The 9,575-nt window shown below is 34.2% G+C and overlaps 1 protein-coding gene across 1 annotated transcript in view; it reads left to right on the forward strand.

The window, feature by feature from the left end:
* The first annotated feature begins 3,603 nt into the window (after positions 1-3,603).
* LOC138705252 (uncharacterized) overlaps positions 3,604-9,575 on the forward strand; it is an 84,798-nt gene continuing 78,826 nt past the window's right edge. Inside the window, exon 1 of the mRNA XM_069834108.1 lies at positions 3,604-3,753. The gene's annotated coding sequence lies outside the window, so the exon portion shown is untranslated. The remainder of the gene's footprint in view (positions 3,754-9,575) is intronic.

A 9,575-nucleotide genomic window follows, 5' to 3' on the forward strand; every position in this document is an offset into this window, starting at 1 on the left:
GAATAAAGTATTAAATATAAGTCCTTTATTCTGTGTGTGCTCGATTCAAAAAGTACTTCGGACATTTGGTAACGCTCTATAAATCCAGTCAGGAGTCTTATTTGACTTTAGCCGTTTTACCAGATTGTAGAGAATTGTTTCCGCTTTCAGAATGTATAAAAATCTCATTTTCACAAAAAATTGACTTAGGACCTTTTTCCTCCCGGCGACAGATATGTAACAGATATGTCGGCCTTATTGGCTTTGACGTTAACAACTTTTGTCAGGTTTACTATGCTGCCATCTAGTTGTTACATAAGGAGTCACGTCATAATTACCATTTGAATTGCATTAGCGACTGTACTGCCATCTCGTGTTCTCGGTGGCGATCCTGGCGGTTGTTCTCTTCAAAGTGCTTCCGATTTTAACATAGCGATGAGTTATCTGTTATGATCTAGGGTTCAGTTTAACATTAGGAGACCGAACCCGTCATTCTGCCGGGTACCATGGGTTTAAATAATTTATTAGTCGAAAGCTTTTCATCTTATGACTCTCATGATTTACGAATTTTATTTTATATTTACGATGTATAATTCCTGAAAATATTGGACTTTTATGATCTTTCTGAAGGATGTTACAAGCAATTACTACTAAAGACACCATCACCCGTCATTTTGAGGAGTGCCAAGTTTCAGACCGACAGTGTCTACACACCAGAAACGGTTCAAATTTCAATTGTTGCAGCAAAGTTTAGATTTCATTTCGACCTCTACGAGTCCTTTGTCCGTATCTAAAAATAAAATATTACTGTATGGGTGTGTGTTGTTTTGACACGTGCGAGCTGTTTTCGTCGGCGAAAATTCAGTTTCACAATGGCAGCCTCTGGAGACAAATATTATTTGACAGAACAAGAAATTGACTACTTGATTAATATATCTGGTAACGAATCAGAAGGTGAAGATCCCCGCAATCTGTGTGAAATTGACGAAATCGACGAACTATGTGAAAATCAAGGTACGGACCACGCTGATAAGGACGCAGATTTCGTTCCTAGCAGAGATGAAACTAGTGACTCTTGAGATGATGATATGTCGCATAATGTGAGGTAAGATAACGAGCAACCAGAACAGCCAGCTGATACTCCATCTACAAGAGGTAGACTACATAATTTATTTATTTTTTCCTCATCACGATATGTTTCTATAAATAGTATGTTAATTCAATTCGAATTATCATAGCAGCAATATTTAAAAATCTCTATAACCCAATTTCGTGGATTAAATTGTATCTCTAATACAAAAGTATCTGATTTATGAATTTATGTTCCAATTAGGCCTACCAGAGGTGGTACAGTAGTGGCAGAGGAAGAGGACACAACACAGTTACCATCAACGAGCAGCAGCAAAAAAAAAGCTACCTGAAACAGTGATGTTCTATAATGAAACTAAATGTGGTATTGACATCATCCTAGATCATATGAGCCATTCAGAGCAAAAGTGGTGTAGTAAAAAATGTAATGAGGTTTAAAGTAAAAATTCTGCAAAATACAGCGCAAAGTAGCAATTGATATGGCCTTCTTGCTATCCACTGACTACTAATAGTTTAAATAAATTGAATAATAATTGCTACTTTGCGCTGTATTTTACAGAATGTTTACTTTAACTCGCATTACCCATTTTTTACTTACACCACTTCTGCTCTGAACGGCTCATATATACCCAGATACATCGGCCTTATAGGCTTTGAGGTTAACAACTTTTGTCAGGTTTACTACGCTGCCATCTAGTTGTTACATAAGGAGTCACGTCATAATTCCCATTTGAATTGCATTAGCGACTGTACTGCCATCTAGTGTTCGTTTACGGCGGAAGGTGGCGATCGTGGCTGTTGTTCTCTTCAAAGTGCTGCCGATTTTAACATAGCGATGAGTCATCTGTTACATATATGATCTCTTGACATCCTACATCAAAATGGTTTTACTCTTGCTTATTTATTTGCTTTTAAATTATTTTTATGCACGTTTTTGCGTGGTTTCGACTTTACACTGTATAATACAGATGCAGTATATGGCGTATGCATGTTTTTTTTTTCTTTTTAATGTGCTGAATCTGGTCGCAATCAACGCATGGAGTCTATATAAGGAGGTAACAGATGACAAAGTTTCTCGACACCAGTTCATATTCAAGTTTGGAGGAGAACTAGCAGCTAGATAAGTAACCACTAGCCCACGGAAATATTGTTAAGATAAATGTATTTAAATGTAAGCATTCACAATTAAGTATTGTGAATGCTCACATTTAAAAACATTTATTTTAACATTATTTCCGCTCTCGTTCTCTTTGTCGTTTCTGTTCCCGGTTTATAGTGAACCGGCCTTAACGGCTCTGCCGGGAGCATCAGTTCGGCACTCCTGTTCTAATGGTAGCCATCATAAGGGTTTCTTTTAGGTTCGTTTGAACAACAGTCAGGAACCGTCCGTAACTATCGTGAGCATGCGCAGTACTGAAAAAGCGTTCCAACACAATTCGAACCAGTCCTGAACCGGAAACATGTACTGCAGTCGGGCGTTCCAACAAGCTTTTGACACGGGTTCGGAACGGTCAGAAGTAGTCAGTGGATTGAGGCATGTACGGAAGAGTACGCGAGACGCGCATGCGCATAAGCTCACAAACGTCTCCTGGATACTGAAGAAAGACATGATCGACTGTTCACATAAGTGAAGTTAAGATGAAAAGTGACAGTGCAGACGAATAATAAAACTAGAGATTTAATTTTAATATTCTCCAAAAAGAAAGGGAATGGAAATTATTTGGGTATTGAAATAGTTAATTACAATTTCAACATGCAGCTTTGATTAAAAGTATAATAAAAACTTACATAAATTAATAATTTAAAAAAGAATTATTTTTAGATGAGAATTCCCCAGTATACGACATTGAATTAGCGGAATTCTTGCCTTCCATATTTTTTGTCATCTTTTTATAGAAAATGATCGAAATTCTATTTCCTGCAATTAGAATTATACTTGTTTTTTTGAAAGATGGGACATGACAGGAGCGTTGCGATCGGAAAAACAACTGAATGTCACATAGCGTGGTAGGCCTGTTGCTATGGTAACAACGGTTGAGTTGCCAAACTTACCGTTCCCCTTGGCGAGTGCTTAATAGCTCTCTTGGCGACATTTATTGTGCACACAATGTTAGCATTGGTACGTTTCGTCTTTGATTCTCTGTCGATTTTTGTACTGTTTTCTTACCTGTGCGTCAATTGTCAATGAATGTTTTAACGTCAGCCATCTTAACGACAATTGCTAGCTTCCATCAGCTGGCAGCACAGTAGTCCATATTGGCAACATAGCACTGTAGTTCCAAACTCGGCCGCTTAACTGTCATGTCCCATCTTTCAAAAAAACAAGTATAGCTGCGAAACGATAGCTAATAATTAAGCATCCCGTTCTTAGCAAAGATGATCACAGTTATAGCATCTCTGGATTTAGTACATAACGATCCGCGAAAGCGTTCCAACAGCGTCCAGTCCAGTCTCAATCCCATAGCAGATGCTCAACTAGCGCATGCGCATAAGATGGTACAGGAATCGTACATGAACTGATCCATGAACCGCTTGTTGGAACCAACGAGTTAGAAAGAGAAGACTATAGAGTGGTCATGTTGTCCTGTACAGCGCTCTTTGCGGTGCCACCGCGAAACACGGCAGATCTGAGCTAAGCGCCCACCTTTGTAAAAATTCGTCTGCTTACAATGTTGTATAACGGAGGTAAGAAGTACAAAAAAACGAAGAAAAAACATGGCTGTTGTGTGTGATGCATATAACTGCAATGTCAACAGGAAAAAGGCAACTGATATATCATATTTAATGTAAATTTTATGAAGTTAAGTCCATAGTTTTGTTAATTAGCAGCATTTTTTTTCATGCACAAATGTGTAACAACGCTCGGCATAAACAAAATAAATGGTTCACTGGTAATGTACTTAAACTAAATACGGATAAAACCAATACAATTCCGTTTCAGACCCAGTGAAATACAAATAGCAATACAATATTAAAACTGCATTTCGACACCGGCATCCTTTATTTCTGCTCCTTCTGTCCTTACTGCTTATACAAGAAGACGATGAGCTGTAGCTTATAAGAAGTAGGCCTATTTCGAAGACAAACGATTAATCAAATAAATGGTTCACTAGTAATAAAGTTAAACTAAATACGGATAAAACCGCTACAATTCCGTTTCAAACCTAGTAATAGCAATCAAATATTAAAATTGTATTTCGACACTCGCATCCAAAATAACGCAAAACTCTGGGGTAGGTCGTATTGTTGTTAGTATTTTGACTGGAAAGACATGAAAGAACATAATTGAGCACCCAGTGCAATAATGGGGTAAGTATGATTATATTTCGTAACTACTTACCCCATTATTGTACGTGGGTGCTCATTTATACACTAATAATTATCTGTGGTGCCACAGGCCTTGAAAGGCTCAGACAGACCAGCCGGCTGTTGGCCTCACGTTCACATTTCAATAATAATTATACTTTACTGTAACAAAAAAACTGAAAGCGTGTTTTGTCATGTTTCACCCACGTTACAAGCTTGGAGGTAAAGGTTGTTTACTATAGATAGGGCCTACTTTCATTCTATATCTTATGGTATAGTAAATAGTTTTGCAACGTGTAGAGACTGGGAAAACAATTTAATAAAATCATCCGAATCATACTCGTTCATTTTATAGGCAATCTTGCAGGTTGCATTTAAAAGAACCTAGGAATATTAACATTTTCTTCAGTATATTTGCTAGGACTTCTTGTCATACTACATGACAATTTTGCTTAGGTTATTCTTTTAAGCATTCCTTCTAGGAATAGCTCAAGTGTTTTAAATTTAGCGTACATAAGTTTAGATTAAGTTCCTAGCACGTATTTGACGAAATACTAGGTTTTTCCACTTCAGTTTAACTGATTTATTCAAACGAAATTAAGATCAGTTATCACCACGCCCACTTTGTTTTGGGCGCATAAGTTCATTACCGACGGTCGTTCAATTTTCTTCAAACATGGCGGCGCAATGACCACTCTATATCTTTCTCTTTCTAACTCGTTGGTTGGAACGAACCTTTTGTCAATGGAAATCCCTCCTTCAGGACCAGGTCTGAACCAGCAAATCTTTGGTCTTATGGCTAGTATGGCAGTCTAACTGCTGACCGCCATATATATACAAACATCGCAATCCTTGCATTATCACCTTAAAGACCAAAAGATAAGGAATCAGTAAAGGCTGTAGGTAGCCTATATCTTATCTCCAACTGATTACACACGACTCACGTCAGATACAAAATAATTGAGGTTATTCGAGAAACAATATAATATTGTCAGTAAGCTGAATCATGCAACACACAGCGCTTTCACAAAGTCAATAATCTTTATTTCTTATTTCCTAGATATGATTTCCACACGAGTGATGCGTTATTGACCAATTTGTTCAGTGTTTTCACAACCTACATAATAAAATAGAACACCTCAACTCTCTGCCAACGCCCAGAAACTTCTCTATGTATACAAAATTTAGATACTTCATAAAACATATAAAACGTAGGGGAGAGTCGGGTAGTATCGGACATCGGGTAATATCGGACAGTGAGTTTCTTTCATCTACCACACGATGATAGTACCTGATTGACATGGTTACGTTTCAGTAATGTCGCATAGAGAAACGTAACCATGTCATTCAGGTACTACCATATGGTGGTAGATGAAAAAAACGCACTGTCCGATACTACCCGACTCTCCCCTAAGTCTCATTTCTAAAATGAAATAAGCCTACTTTAACTCCCTGATACTTGATTTACTATAGGCTTCTTAAAAGTAATAGTGAAATAGGTCTATCATACTGTACATATGGAGTTAAGCCAAACTTAATTTCGGTTTAGGACATTTAAATATGAAATTAAGTATTTTTATCTTATAGTATGACGTATGACGTCTCTGACTGAAGAAAATTATATTAATTCAGTTTTTTTAAAAAGTGGAGTTAAGATCTTTTGTTTTATGAAGGCAGAAATGACCGAAGTTCTTACTGACACTGTTAGGAACCAGAGAACAGACAATTCTTATGACACAAATAATCCTGAATAGGCTACACGAGAACAAAGATATGGCTGAAATTTGGAATACCAAGAAATTGACTTTAAAAGACGGCAAGGATCGGTACTTTTGTTTATTACTTCTTAAATAACACGTACCGTAACACATAAAAATATATTGCACTACAACACATATTTATATTGACACAGCTATGATACGCAATATCCTTAATATTTTCGTTTCAAAACTACTTCTCTTTGCCAAGACAACTTCCTCTTGTGTTGAAGTATCAGTGAAATTTTGTCGCATTAAAAACCCTTCAATGCATATATTATTATTATTATTATTATTATTATTATTATTATTATTATTATTATTATTATTATTATTATTATGGCATAATGAATTTCATACTTGAAGTGTCAACAATACCCATGCCAGATAGTTTTTTGTTTCTCCTGGAAATTTATGTTTTAAGACTGTAATTTTTTTTAACCTTTAATTGTTCATTTTTTATATTGCACATGCTTATTACAAACCTCTTGCAATTTCCGTTTTTATTTTCTTTGGATTTGCCTCAATTTCTTTTATAAATATAATTTTTATTTTCTAATGAATAGGCTACTCTTTCTTTTACCGTCACACATGATTGCTACACAGATAATGGGGGATCTCCAACTGTTTTTAAAGTTCTGAACATATTCCGTAAGAAACAGGATAAGGTAGCATGTAAAGCCTGCTCTGTATTTGCCTGTGCTGTGTGAGTTTGCTGTCTTATCGCCATCGGTACGAGTTCCACAATCTTGAGACCACTGTTTGGCTTATAATAGCCTGCTTTCCGTATACCGCAGCTGACGTTAAGGATTGCGGGAAATATTAAAATGTATTCAAAGTCATAAGACGAATCATGAGAAGTTAAAAATGAAACTTTATCATGCATCAAAATGAATAAAAATACGTACAATTCAAACTCGATTAAAAAAAATTACTACTTATAAAAAATGTGAATTACATACAAATCAATTACGTAAAATTCAGAATTAATTTACATGCAATTACATGTACTTTTGCCAGTATTTGAGCATAATTACGTACAAAACAGAGAACACTACTTATAACTAGGGTACATATTATAACCTATGTTCTACTGTATATGAAAAAAATTCAATTAAATGAGACTAGCTAAGAGGAGCCAAAGATTTAGTTGTAAAGTGATCTGCTCAAAACATACCACAAAGCGCTCAATCTTCAACATTTTGCAGGAGTCAAATATTTAAGGCTGGTCCACAATAAACCGGGAACGGAAACGAGAACTAGAACGGAAATACTGTTAAAATAAATGTATTTAAATGTGAGCATTCACAATTAACTACTGTGAAAGCACACATTTAAGGGGAGAGGATGGTATTTTTTTATGAAAAAATGACTAAGTTTTCAAAAAAATATATATATATTCTTTAAAATACTCTGTGATATGTGTGGATCGCCATTTTTAAACTTCCTGCGTTAGGGATTTTTAAATCACTCGCCCACTTTTATTTTTGTTTCCGGTAAATTAAATTTTCAAAAAAAAATTTTTCTTTAAAATATCCTATGATATGTGTGGAATGTATTGCATAACATTTTGTGGGTATTTGTGCCCTTATCGGATGTTGAGACGTCATCTTTAAACTTCCTGCGCTATGGATTTTTAAATCACACGCCCGCTTTTATCGGTTTCCAGTAACTTCATTTTTTTTTTGCTACATTGCCAGACAAAATGGTTATAATTTCTGAACTATTAGAGATACATGCATGAAATTTAGAACACACATTCTTTAGACTATTAGGAAACTTTTCTCTGTAACAGAATTTTGTTAATTGATTTCATTTTAAAAATACGTCCGTTTGTTTGCAAGAAAGAAAATCAGAAAATTGTTACTAAATTTTAATTGTTTATTTTACAAACGTAGGGACTAATATCAAAATTCTGTTACAGACAGTTTGTAGAACATACTTTTGCAATACATTGCAAAAACTGTTTGAATCTATCTTTAAAAATGGTTTAGATATGTCGGTTTTAGTACAATCCTGCATTGGGTATATATTTTTTTTTTTTTTCAAATTTGGGCCCCCAAATATATATATATATTTTTTTTTTTTCAAAATATTTTTATTTGGTTGAGTTGCCACAGCTATGAGCTCTCTACATACAAAAAATTAATAATTTACACCAAATAGGAAAAAAGTTTTAAAAACTACCATCCTCTCCCCTTAAATACATTTATTTTAACACTAGCCGTACCCGTGCGCTCCGCTGCACCCATTAGAAATAAATATAAAGTAATTACATAATTAAAATAGGACGTTTGATCCAGGGAACATTCGTGTTTGATAGAAGGATAAATCGTTTAATATGTTACTTAATTTAAATTGCATCCAAATAATTAAAATGCGATCATTTTGGTCCAGAGACACTCATTTGGTGCAATGGCAATTCCTTTAACATGTTTCTTAATTTTTATTACACGCAACCTTAGTTTAATGAAGATTGACACCATTTAGATTTAATGTGTATACTTTATTTTACTTGGTATAGGTTTCCATTGAATTATGGTAATAACTTAATTTTAACCCTTGTTTTCTACGTATTCAGTACATGGCGCTTGGCCCACTATGGTTCTGAACCCTTCAAATAACTTAAATTATATTATATAATATTACATATTATATTATATTATATTATATTATATTATATTATATTATATTATATTATATTATATTATATTATATTATATTATATTATATTATATTATATTATATTATATTATATCAGAAGTTACTGTAATAACATTATAACATTATGTCCATCTAGAGAAAACTACACTTTCCAATGGTGAAATAATAATTAATTATACAAATCGGTTAATTTAGCTTCCGATATTAGCCTACTTCATACAAACACAGAAACATTCTCTGTAGGCAATCTTTCATAGCTTTCGATTGTTGCTGTCCAAGGCCCCTTATAGACGAAGTCATTTGTTTTTTAATTCATTACACGGCCTCTGATGGCAGTTATTTTAATTTTAAAACTCATTTATCTCATTAAATATCAGTGCTATCAAAATTTTGTAAAGAATAAAACTTATCGGAAATCATTTTTAAAGAAACGGTTGTTATGTAACATTTTTCACAAAAATCAATAATAAGCGAGATATTTCGATTTATTTAATTCAGGCCCCCTTATAACCCCCCTTTTAAATAAAATATTTTGAATGGCATATAGCCTAAAATCTAAGTTACAACGAACTTTATTTATATTCCAATTTTCATATAAATCGGTTCAGCCATTATCGCGTGAAAAGGTAACAAACATACAGACAGACATACAAACAAACATTTCAAAAATGCGATTTTCGGTTTCAGGGTGGTTAATTATATATGTTAGGACCAATTATTTTTGGAAAATCGAAAATTACCAGAAAAATTTCGGCTACAGATTTATTATTAGTATAGATT

Source organism: Periplaneta americana, chromosome 1, assembly GCF_040183065.1.
Source record: "Periplaneta americana isolate PAMFEO1 chromosome 1, P.americana_PAMFEO1_priV1, whole genome shotgun sequence".
In the NCBI taxonomy this organism is placed as follows: domain Eukaryota; kingdom Metazoa; phylum Arthropoda; class Insecta; order Blattodea; family Blattidae; genus Periplaneta; species Periplaneta americana.